The sequence below is a fragment of the Taudactylus pleione genome, unplaced genomic scaffold (genome assembly GCF_031769625.1).
Source record: "Taudactylus pleione unplaced genomic scaffold, aTauple2 ptg000149l, whole genome shotgun sequence".
NCBI classification, from domain to species: Eukaryota; Metazoa; Chordata; class Amphibia; order Anura; family Myobatrachidae; genus Taudactylus; species Taudactylus pleione.
In genome coordinates this window covers 2,381,946-2,395,036 of record NW_028284551.1, presented here as the reverse complement: position 1 = coordinate 2,395,036, position 13,091 = coordinate 2,381,946, and the positions used below count along the sequence as shown (strand labels likewise).

Here is a 13,091-nt window from a genome sequence, read left to right as displayed (position 1 = left end):
TCAGAACATTCATGGCACAAAGAAAAATACGATTTATTACCATCTAAGATAAGTATTATTCTTTGTACTTCCCTTGCTATACGAAAGACATCGCCGGTTCTCCACACCTCACTTTCTGTCGTATATATACTTAGTAGACCTAGAGGGTAAGGTAAATTTTAGAGTGGACGGGCTGAAGCCTTTTAGAGTACAGCGCCCTAGTATCTCCCCTAACTCCCCCTTTTTTTCAACTGTGAGAATATAGTTTGGTTAGATGAGACCAAAATTGAAGTCTTTGGATGTCATAATACTCTCCTCTTTGGAGGAGAAATGGCACTGCACATCACCCCAAAAACACCATACCAAGAGTGAAGTTTGGAGGTGGGAACAGCATGGTGTGGGGCTGTTTTTCAGCATACGGTACCAAGACATTCTTGATAAAAATCTGCTGTCATCTACCAGGATGCTGAAGATGAAACGAGGGTGGACAATTCAGCAAAATAATGATCCCAAACACACAGCCAAGGACACTCTCAATTTGTTTCAGAGAATGAAAATAAAGCTGCTAGAATGGCCCTGCCAATCACCTGACTTGAATCCAATTGAAAATCAATGGAAAGAGCTAAATATTAAGAGTTCATAGAAGAGGCCCATGGAACCTTCAAGACTTGAAGACTGTGTGGAAGAATGGGCCAAAATCACACCTGAGCAATGCATGCGACTAGTTCTCCATACAGGAGGCATCTTGAAGCTGTCATTACCAACAAGGGCATTAGTACGAAGTATTAAATAAGTTTCAGTAAGTGTGTTCAATACTTTTTCCCTGTGTCATTTCACATTATTACACATAACTTAATTTCTGGACATCTATGGTTTGATTTCTTTGCATGTGTGAATTGAATGGGTTGTTGCTGACATTTGGTGAAAATTCCATTACAGTAGCCCCTTTACAAATATATTTACTGAGAAAAGTTCAATACTTATTTTACCCGCTGTATATACATACACACATATACAGACACATTATTATTACCAGTTATTTATATAACACACACATATTCCGCAGCGCTTTACAAAGCATACTTGGCCATTCACATATGTCCCTGCCCTGTCACATGCACACACACACACAATATATATATATATATGTATATATATATATATATATATATATACACACACACACACACAAACACAGAGAGATAAATAGTTCCAGTACTTACAGTAAGTGACTATTTTGAATATATATGCCTTTAAGTCTTACAAGATTACTTTGTCTATAAATTTTACCCGGTGACATCAATACTGTCAGTTCTGCAGACAGAAACACCTGTTATATTGCCTTTGAAAAACAAAAGCTTGGAAAATTGCTGTCTCGCAATAAATGTCATCTTAGATGGCATCATTTAGTTGTTCTAACCAAATAGATCTCTTACTAAAAGTACAGACTCTTGTCATGTCTTTAGACTTGTGTCACAGAAAGAGAACAGGATTGATGATATATACATGGCATGTTTTCAGGCATGTGTTCCCTAAGGACTCCCAGTGTGTTAGTGGTGAGCAGTAAGTTCAGAGTATTTTATATCAGTGGTGACCAATAATATTTTCCAAAAGCCTTACATATAGCCCTCAAGAAATAATTACTGTACATCACCTTGATGAGGAACATGTGAGCACTTTATCACAGCAGCAGAGTAAACCAGGAGAGAAAATAAGATTTTTGTACTTACCATTAAATCCTTTTCTTTAAACCTATTTGTGGAGCATTGCTCACCTTGGGGTATAGAGTAAGCTGCGTAGGAATTGGCACTTTAACTATTTAACTAGTAATTAAGCTCCTCCCCCTCTACAGCACCACCATGTAAAGTAGCTAAAAAACTCAGGAAAGGACTGAAGGAAAGAATCAAACAGTAAAGGGAAAAATGAACGAAAATCATTTACTAAAAACGTTCATTTACTAAATGTAATGAACGATTTTTTTGAACTACAAACGATTTTTGCATATTCCCTTACTGAAAATCGTTGAGTTGGTCAGTCTAACTGAACTACAAATGTGAACACGCATGAACGATAATCGTTCATCGTTTTAACTCAGAAAGTGACGATTTTTTTCAACAAGTGAGCGATAAATTATATCGTTATCGATAATAGTTAAAAAAATCGTTGTGTGTGTATGCACCGTAACACTTAAGTAAATATAAATCCATGAATGGTGGTAACGCAGCATCCCCCAAAAGAAGTTAGGGCAAAGGCTTTAATTAATAAGCAAAAAAAAACTTCTTTACTCTGACATCGAATTTTGGCGGACTCTGCTCAGCTGCGATCCATACTTCTGCACGAAAAAGAAACCAGCTCCAACTGGTGATTTGGATGGTCGAATAAAACCCTTTCCCAAAGCATCTTGAATATATTCCTGCATAGTCTTGTTCTCGGGAATGGACAAGGCGTACAACCGTCTTTGGGATGTCTTGATCCGGGTAGCAAGTCAACCACAGTGTCATAGGAGCTATGTGGAGGAAGAGAATCCGCTTTCTTCTTAGAAAATACTTCAGCTAAGTCACGATAGGGAGCAGGAATAGCAGGTGACGAATCAGGCTGAATGGTGGCAGCAAGTCGAACTGGAAGGATAAGACATCGTGAATAGCAGGTGGACCCCCATTGAAGAACTTAACCTGTCTGCCAGTTGATAACAGGGTTATGTTTCCTGAGCCATGGCAGTTGAAGTAAGAAACTAACCCTAACGTGTTAATAAAATAAATGTCGATGAAATTATCTGCTGCACCACTGTCCAAGAAGGCAGACTTGGGAAATAGTTCATCATGAACCTGGATTACTGTGGGAATAAGGACTGAATTATTGGGAGATACTGATGCAAGGCCTAGATGTAGCTCTCCCTAAACATCTAGACGTTGACTGGACAAACTAAGGCGGTATGTCCTTTCCCTCCACAGTACAAACATAAGCCTTGTGACAGTCTTCTGCGTTTCTCCTCAGAGGAGAGATGAAAAGCCCCTAGCTGCATGGGCTCCTCTTGATCAGGAGGTGTCACCAAGACTGGCGATCGTGGAGTGGACATAGGCAGTTCTTTCTCAAATCTTCACTCCCAAAGTCGTCGGTCAATACAAATGGCCAGGTGCATAAGATCATCCAGAGTCTCAGGAGCAGGGTACTGAACAAGAATGTCCTGTATTTGGTCAGAGAGACCCAAACGAAATTGACTCCGGAGTGCGGGATCGTTCCACCCATAGTCAACTGACCATTTGCGGAACTCTGTGCAATAGTCTTCTGCTGCTCTCTGCTCCTGTGTTAAGGATCGAAGACTAGCTTCAACGATAGCTGCCTTGTCAGGATCGTCATAAAGAACTCCAAGTGCAGAGAAGAAAGAATCCACAGATTGAAGCACAACATGAGTGGAGATATAACAATACCCACTCGTTGGGCTTCAGAACCTCAGCTTTCCTTAAAGTTCAAAAAGTCTTTGCGTTTACCAGAGAAACGATCAGGCAAATTCAATTTGGTTCACAAATAGCAGCCTGAGCAGACGTAGCTCATGAATCCTCGACCCGAAGAGAAAGTTCCTGGACCTTTTGGGTGAGAGCCTGAAACTGTGCAGCAAGGACTTGGTCCGGATTTTGAGTGGGCTCCATGATATGGTCCGAGGATCCTCAAACACAATAGTGGAAATATTTAGGGCCGGTGATAATGTTATGAATCTAGGAGAAGATTCACCTTTGACTTAAGGCAATAGTGCTGAGGATTATATGAAGCGATGGGGACAATGGAGAAGATAGTCCTTGTCAGGAGTGAAGCTGGTAGCCCAGTTGCAGCCTTGAGGGCTGATTGATCTTTGGTAAGGTTGTGATCTGGCAACCAAGTTGCAGCCTTGAGGGCTGATTGATACTTGGCGCGGGGTGATGGTCTGGTGATCACGTCGCAGCCTTGCGGGCTGATGTGAACTTGGCTGAGGTACGGCATTGGGGCCAAGTTGCAGCCTTGGGGGCTGTTGTGAACTTGGCCAAGCTGCAGCCTTGGGGGATGTTGTGAACTTGGCTGAGGTGCGGCCTTGGGGGCTGTTGTGAACTTGGCTGAGATGCGGCCTTGGTGCCAAGTTGCAAACTTGGGGGCTGTTGTGAACTTGGCTGAGGTGCGGCCTTGGGGCCAAGTTGCAACAATGTCCAATAACAAGAGTCCACTCAGACGCCGCAATGCGGCTGAGACTGCTGTAATGTTTGACGCAGATTGTCCACTCAGATGCTGGAATGCAACTGAGACTGTAATGCACGCTGGACCTGAGAAGCTGGAACACACAGGAGCAAGAATTCCACACCCAGGAACTGGAAAGCGCAAACTGTACTGAACGCTATCACTGGCATCTGAGCAACCAGCAAGCGGGAAAGAAAAAGGAGAATGAACCAATCCGGTCGAGGCAGAGATGACGGAGCAGCCAGTTAGGAGGACTTCACAGAATAGTAGCGCGTCGTCCACGTCTCCTAGCAACGGTCCTAAGAGAGCTGCTCGGAGAACTGTTGTCCAACAAGATGCAGCTTGTGACATGTACACCTGATTTGCGCAAGTGTGCCTAGATTTCAGCTGGACCATAGGTGCATGGAGAGATGGAGGGGTGGACTGAAATCACAGGAGTAACCCACCAATATTAACTTAAAGATATCAGCTTGTGGAGTGATATTACTGAACTGTGATAGAGAGCTATAAAGGAGGGTGCATTTTCAAGCGCCTTTGCAGCCATGTGAAGTAGGGATGTGCAGGCTCAGTTTTACTCTGATTTATTCGGTTCTTATCGCCACTTTACCGCAAATTCGGATTTATTATATTGGCTATCCAAAACACATGATAGGCGATAGCCAATAAAATGCCGTTTAAAGATCCGAGTAAAACCGAACCCGCTCACCCCTAATGTGAAGAGGCACATGGCCATCTCCACTGTATAAAATCAATTAAATTTCAAGCTCAGGGTTCTTGGCCTATGGATCTCATTCTGTTCTTTTAATGGGATCCCATTTTGCAATTCAGAGTCAAAGTATATTTCAAGGTGCAATTCATGCAATGTAATAAAACATTTTATATACACAAACTGCCACCTGTCATAATGACCTCACACACTTATATTTAATATACTGCATATAGGGCAGCACAAATGGTGTAATGGTTAGCATTACTGCCTCATAGCACTGAGGTCGTGGGTTCGATTCCCACCACGGCCCTACCTGTGCGGAGTTTGTATATTCTCCCTGTATGAAAAAAGGAAGCGCTTGGAATGGATGAGAACTTTACAAAAGTATGTTGTGATAAATGAAATTGTATAAGTATGTATAAAGTGTTTGGAGTCCAGGTTTTAGGACGCAATGAGGTAAAAAGAATGGGTTGGGAAAAAACAAAATGAGAAAATAGAAATGAAAAAATATAAGTGAAATAAGTAAAAATAAAATAAAGTGAGATGTGTAAAATAAATCAAATTAAATCAGCAGTATTATTAGCAGTTGCCTATATAGCGCAGCATATTCCGTTGCGCTTTACAATTGGAAACATTTATAGAACAAAACAGGGTAATAGACAGACATAGAGGTAAGAGGGCCCTGCTTGCAAGCTTACAATCTATAGGGAACACATGGACTGTTTATAGCTCTCTTTGACGGGATATTGAGTGCCCGCTGCGGGTGTGCAATGCTACGGGTAGCTGTCCCTGTCTTACCCTAGTCCTTTCAGGATGTTGGGTGTTGAAGAAATCTGCTTATTTCACCCTCAGGCTCCGGTGACTTTACTGGTCGCTTGCCGGCTTTGCCTTGCAGGGAGACTAGCGCTCCGTCCCGTCTTCTGTGTGCAGGTGATGGCGCGCTGTTGTTATATTAGCAGATGCCTCCGGCGGCTTCTCTGGCTTGTTGCTTCAATTTTTGAGAGCCGTCGGGGAAAAACAAAAGGTAGGCGCCAACGCGTTTCATCCGTTCTGAAGTTTGTCAAGGAAACCGAGTTGCTGTTGGTTCTCCATATTTGAACCCTTAGATCTCCTCTCAATTGGTTAATTGGGCTGGACCTCAGCTGATAGTTAATTAATTAGGTGAACCTGTCACTTTAAACGAATCAATTAAAAGGAAATATATTTAAAATTTTATTTAAAAACATTCAGTGTCTGCTGATAAATTTGAGCAAATATAATAGGATGCCCCCAAAAATGTGAATAAATAAATAAAGTAAAATAAAATAAATACAATATGTGGGGAGGACCAAGAGGAAACTAAAAATTCGTATATATGAACATATCAATAACATCAAAAAGGGACTGAGAACCCATAGCATCTCAGATCATTTTCATGTACATCACAGGAACAACCCCAAGGGACTAAAATTCATGGCCATACAAAAAATACAACAAGACTGGAGAGGTGGAGATTACATACAATTGATATCCAGAAAAGAAACCAAGTGGATCTATGAGATGAAAACTCTACATCCTGGTGGTCTGAATTTAGACTTTGAATTGAATTATTTTTTTAAAAAGACTTAACATTAACATATATCACTTGTTTACCAACAAGAGGAGCACCTACATCTATTACCCATGTCTTAATCACACATCAACGGGGTCCAGTCTGTGTTCTTTTTATCCATTACAATTTAATGTACTTTTTCTAATTTTACCAACCTTGAAGGCCACACACACATTTTTTTCCTTCTATTTTTAGTCCATTTCTATTATTATCATTATTTTTATGGCTTATTTATTTTTTATTTTTTATTTTATTTTACTTTATTTATTTATTAACATTTTTGGGGGCATCCTATTATATTTGCTCAAATTTATCAGCAGACACTGAATGTTTTTAAATAAAATTTTAAATTTGATATCATAGGGAATATAGAGTGTAAGCTCCACTGGGGCAGGGACTGATGTGAATGGTAAAATATTCTCTGTAAAGCGCTGCGGAATATGTATGCGCTATATAAATATCTGGTAATAAATAAATAAAACAAACACAGTTAGTGGTAGTAACTTTGTATGAGATTTACGGTTCTGCAAAATGTGCCTCTTCAGATTAATGTGCAGTTTTTAGTTTGTGGAGGTGGATCAAAAGAGTGCAGAGGAAGTCTGAACCTTGGGGTATGCTGGGGTGCAGCAATGTAACATCAAAGCTTCATAAATGACTTCCAGAACTTCTAGATTCTCCTTTAACTTTTATAGGAACAGGCACTGACATACTTTGCCACTTGGGCTTAAGTAATTATAGACTATAAAAGTAGAAAAATAATGTTGTCATGGTTAACATACTTTGGATGTGCCTATACCTACTGCTTGAAAATCCTGACTCTGTATATATAGCGGCATCATTACTACAAGATATGCAGCACTGACATGTACATTTTTAATCACCAAGATCAGTGCAAAATTGTCACAGTAACTCTCTATTTACAAATGCACCAGGCATCCAGAGGAAATGGAATCCGGATTCATTAAGTGAAGCTCCGTTGTGGTGACTGCTGGTTTTGTGTGAGCAAGCCAAGCAATGTTTTTCAATGAGCAGACTATCTCCATGGCATGGTCAGGTTGCAGGAAAACAATTACAGGGAATGTCACTGGGAGATTAGCAATGAACCACCTATACCTTACTCTGTACAAAAATTCTGCGTTAGGATTACTTTTATTGAATTTAATACAAGTCTTAGAAATGGGGCAATGAAAAAGCAGAAGAAAATTTTCGACATTAATCACTATTCCGTCAGGAAAGAGCCATGCCGTAACATAAAAACATGGGTGACTGCTGTCTGACCTCTCTGTACAGACTCCATTTGGGGCAAATACACCTTTCTTCCAAGACAGATAAGTCAATGACAATAAAATAAATAATAAGTAATAAATAATGATGAGATGGTATAATGGTTTTGGAGCATGTTACTTTGTGTGGATTAAAGTCACAACCCCTATCCAATAACGTGATGAAAACAGCAAAAATGTCATCCAATCAGAAATGCTAAAGTGTGACAGGTTGCTAAAGATAATCAATAAACACAATGCATGCAATTATCTACCTTTCCTGATTGGCTACAGTGCACTGACAGTCACATATCTAGCATTAGAACTAAATGGGACAAGTTTGTATCAGAGACGTGCTGATACTACTGAAGTGTCTACAACATTGAAGAAAAATAATCAGTAATTGTAGACTAAAAGCGAAGAAGAATGTGTTACATATATGTAACTGTGAGTGATGTAATTACAGTGCCTTGCAAAAGTATTCACACCCCTTTGCATTTTTCATGTTATATTGCCTCACAACCTGGAATAAAAATGGATTGTTTGAAGGTGTGCATCATTTAATTTCACAGAACATGCCTACAACTGTGAAGTTGTGTTTTTTCTTATATTGTGAATCAAACAACATTTAGGACAACATAACAGAAAACTTCAGCATGCATAACTATTCGCCCCCTAAAGTCAGTACTTTGTCGAGCCACCTTTTGAGGCAATTACAGCTGCAAGTCGCTTTGGATAAGTCTCGATGAGCTTGCCACATCTTGCCCCTGGGATTTTTGCCCATTCCTCAAGGCAAAACTGCTCCAGTTCCTTGATGTTGGATGGTTTCCGCTTGTGAACAGCAATCTTCAGGACTGACCACAGATTCTCAATTGGATTGAGATCTGAGCTTTGACTAGGCCATTCCAACACATTTAAATGTTTCCCCTTAAACCACTCGAGTGTTGCTTTAGCAGTATGCTTCGGGTCATTGGAGGTGAACCTCCATCCCAGTTTCAAATCACAGGCAGACTAAAACAGGTTTTGCTCAAGAATATCCCTGTATTTCACACCATCCATCTTTCCCTTGACTCAAATCAGTTTCCCAGTCCCTGCTGCTGAAAAACATCCCCACAGCATGATGCTGCCACCACCATGTTTCACTGTGGGGATGGTGTTCTTGGGGTGATAAGATGTGTTGGGTTTGCGCCAGACATAGCATTTTCCTTGGTGGCCGAAAAGTTAAATTTTAGTCTCATCTGACCAGAGCACCTTCCTCCATACTTTGGGGAGTCACCCATATGCTTTTTGGCAAACTCAAGTCGTGTCTTCTTATTTTTATCACTAAGCCCAGCTCTATGGAGTGTATGGCTTATTGTGGCCACATGCACAGATATACCAGTCTCTACTGTGGAACTCTGCAGCTTCTTCAGGGTTACCTTTGGTCTCTGTGCTAGCTCTCTGATTAATGCCCTCCTTGCCCGGTCTGTGAGTTTTGGTGGGCGTCCCTCTCTTGGCAGGGTTGTTGTGGTACCATGTTTTTTCCATTTGATGATGATGGATTTGATGGTGCTCCAGGGGATCCTCAAAGATTTGAATATGTTTTTATAACCCAACCCAGAATTGTACTTCTCAACAACTTTGTCCCTGACTTGTTTGGAGAGCTCCTTGGTCTTCATGGTGTGATGCCTCTTGCTTAGTGGTGTTGCAGCCTCTGGGGCATTTCAGACAAGGTGTATTTATACTGACAGATCATGTGACACTTAGATTTCACACAGGTGGACTTCATTTCACTAATTATGTGTCTTCTGAAGATAATTGGTTGCACTAGAACTTTTGAGGGGGCTTCATAGCAAAGGGGGTGATTAAATATGCACATGCAAATTTTCAGAATTTTATTTATAAAGATTCTTTCTTTATATATATTTTTCTCATTTCACTTCACCAAATTAGACTATTTTGTGCAGATCCATCACATAAAATTCAGATAAAAAAAAAAAATTACAGGTTGTAATGTAACAAAAAAGGTAAAAAGCCAAGGGGGTGAATACATTTTCAAGGTACTGTAATGTGTTGCAGTCTTGTTGGCTATAATGTAAGGTCAGGTCAAACCAGCTTCAGTTACTTCTAGTTAAAACCATAACTCAAGAGAATAATAATTAAAACACTTATTGTTTAGATTGATATGTATTTATGCCTCATAGTGGATTGTGAGATTCCAAAATGTGTGCAACATGGTTTCCCGTAAGCAGTCTGAATGTCGGCTCCAGAATCCCGAACGCTGACATCCTGTCGGTGAGTATTAGGGTTAGGTTTAGGGTTAGGCACTAGGGGGAGGGTTAGTGTTAGACTGCGGAAGGGGAGGATTAGGGTTAAGCTGTGGGAGGGGAGGGTTAGGGTTTGGCTGCGGGAAAGGTGGGCTAGGGGGAAGGTTAGGGTAAGGGTTACTTCAGGATTCAGACTGTAAGGATGCTGCTGTTGGTATTCTGAATGTCGGCATCCTGACCGCCGGGATCCCGTACCCAACCATTTAGATGCATCTGGAGACTTACATACTGTATTATACTATAGTGTGCTATTCCATGCCACAAACCACGGTCGAATCAAGCGGGGCCACACCGTGCACTTCGCCTCGGTCTCTTTAACAGGCCTGCAGCCTCCCGCAGGTCAGCGGCTCTGCCTAGGGTCCAGTGTGCAGCGTTACTGCAGGAAACAGGGCCTTCTCTGAAAAGCCGGTGGCTGGCATTCTACATGTGTACAAGAGACAGGGAGCCACTATCTTCCCCAGGATCAGTTGATCGGAACACAGGCCCTCATTCAGAGCCGTACGCTCTGAGCAGAGCGCACGCTCTGCATGAGGGCCGGGCTCCTTTTTCATGGAGCGTCCTCCTGGACGCTCGTATAGCTGTGGGTCACCACCCACAGGCTATACGAGCGTGCATTTTGATGGCCGCGATGGTCGTGACCATCGCGACCATCGAAATTGCGAGCCGGAGCCTGCGGTTGAGGTTTTCAACCGCAAGCTCCGGAGTGATTTTGGCTCTATCAGAGCCAAAATCACTCCCACTGACATCACTAGTGATGTCAGTGGGCCGGCTTCTGACGGGAGGCGTTCCCGTGGGAACGCCCCCGTCAGGGAGGCACGCCCCCGGCACGCCCACCAAAGGGGGCGTGCTGTCAATCAACATTGACAGCACGCCCCCTTTGATCGGACACAACGAGCGAAGGAAAGTCCTTCGCTCGTCGTGTCTGGCGCATGCGCACGACGGAGCTCCCTCCGTCGTGCGCATGCTCAGTGCAGACCATCGACCCACTTGCGAGCGTACAGCCGCTCGCGAGTGGGTCTGAATCAGGCCCACTGTCAGCTGATTGCTGCATCCAATCCCATCTGGCGGGGATAAAAGGAGCAGCCCAGGAAGTCTCAAGTTGCCACTGTATTCACAGCTCTTGCTGCATGAGGAGAGAGCGCTACTGTGTTATTCTTCAGAGTGATTCCTGTGCTACTGTATCTTCACCTAGTACGTCTGGCTCCACTGACGCTGCTGATACCCGCAGTCTATCAGTACCAGCTGATGCTCACAGTCCAATTGGTCCCAGCTGATACTCATAGTGCCTCGGTTCTTACCAGTAACCACAGTTCATCAATTCGTACCAAAAACCGCAGCTTATCGGTTCTTATCAGATAACCACAGTTCATTGGTCTTTGTCAACAACCATCGCTCATCAGTCCTTACCGATAACTACAGCTCATCGGTCCATACCGACAGTCACCACACATCGGTTCTCACCGATAAGTACAACTCAACGGCTCTTCCTAAAAACTACAACTTATCGATTCTCATTGATAACCACGGACCATCGGTTCCTACCGACAACCACAGAACATAGGTTCCTACCGATAACCTCAAACCATCGGTTCCTACTGATAACCACAGATCCTGTCCATTTTCCCAGTTCCAGTGCTAGTACTGAGTGACCCAAACAGGGGGCCGTGACCTGCCCGTCGGATGCCGCAAAGTCCATATCTCCTTGCAGGGGTCCCTGGTGAACACCCCGGCGGGTTAGATTCCACGCCTCTGGTCTGGGTCTCTGCCAATACTCAGTATTAGTTTCAGAACCCAGTCCCACACATGAGCAAAAGTTACATCCGCCCAGCAACCTTTATTACAGAATCCACAGAGTCCCTGTCACGTCCAGATTCACAAAAAACCCTATCTGGGACATTCTATGTCATATTGTTATTATATACATGACAGCATCAAGTCCAGTATTGTCCATTGTTCTTATACATCATGTCTTACACTGAAAATGGCGGATAGATAATCATACTGTGTGAAGACAATTATATAACAGGCAATGGGCCAGGTATAAATCCAGCCTTTAATTGGAGTTACCATTTATTATTTATTCAGGGGTAACACTATCTTGACTTTAAATACATTATGTTGTGTAAACTTAATAAATTAAAATATCTCCCAATGCAAAGTAACAAATTCTTGGAATTCTATACGAAGTGCTCTGTACTGTGGACTATGGGCCTGATTCAGAGCCGGACGCAAGTGGCTGCTCGTTCGCTCCGAGCGATGTTTGCCCAACTGCGCATGCGTACGGATCGTAATACGCATGCGCGAACCAGTCAGTGCGGCCGAAATTCATGTGCTCGCAAAATAGCGAATGCCTGCTAATTTGAGTGACAGAATGAGGCGTATGTGGGTGGTAACAGGGGAAGGTGCTTGAAAACGGGGAGTGGAGATCCGATCGCAGGCGTGCTTAAAGGTCATTTGAATAGCCACCCCTATTTTCGGGACGAGCGAGCGCAAATAGCGACCGGCTCTGAATCAGGCCCTATGTACATTATCCATGAAAAAATACATGATATATTCACCTAGTGAATGGAACTAGTAGATGTCAAAACTCTAACCTTTCCCATCCAGCAGCTGACCTGAACAGTTGCATGCTAAGACTGGAACCATTCCTTTGCGGCTCTATCCTGAATTTTGTAACATTTATACTTAAAGTTCATGACTTTTAAATTTTTAGCTCTAACCTGCCAAAAAAGTTTAAAAAGAGTTGGAATAAAAGAAAAGTACCCGATTATTAAGCTACGACATGTAGTGGACTAAAACCTGGGCTGTTTGACTTAATTATGAAGCACTTTGCAGTTGTGCACCCTGCATGCAAAAACCTCCTTTGTGCTACTTGTCCATAGATTTAAATGGCTCGGCACTGACTAAGCATCAAAAGAAATGCAAATATGAAAAGACATTGGGCCTGATTCAGAGCCGGACGCTATTTGCGCTCGCTCATTCAGAAAATAGGGGTGGCTATTCAAATGAACCGTTCGCTCTTTGCGGTCTGTTCACACCTC

At 42.5% G+C, this 13,091-nt stretch overlaps 1 protein-coding gene across 2 annotated transcripts in view; it reads right to left on the bottom strand.

Moving 5' to 3' along the window:
- The window catches only part of SNX29 (sorting nexin 29), a 682,594-nt gene that overhangs the window by 581,224 nt on the left and 88,279 nt on the right, over positions 1 to 13,091 (bottom strand). The window lies entirely within an intron of this gene.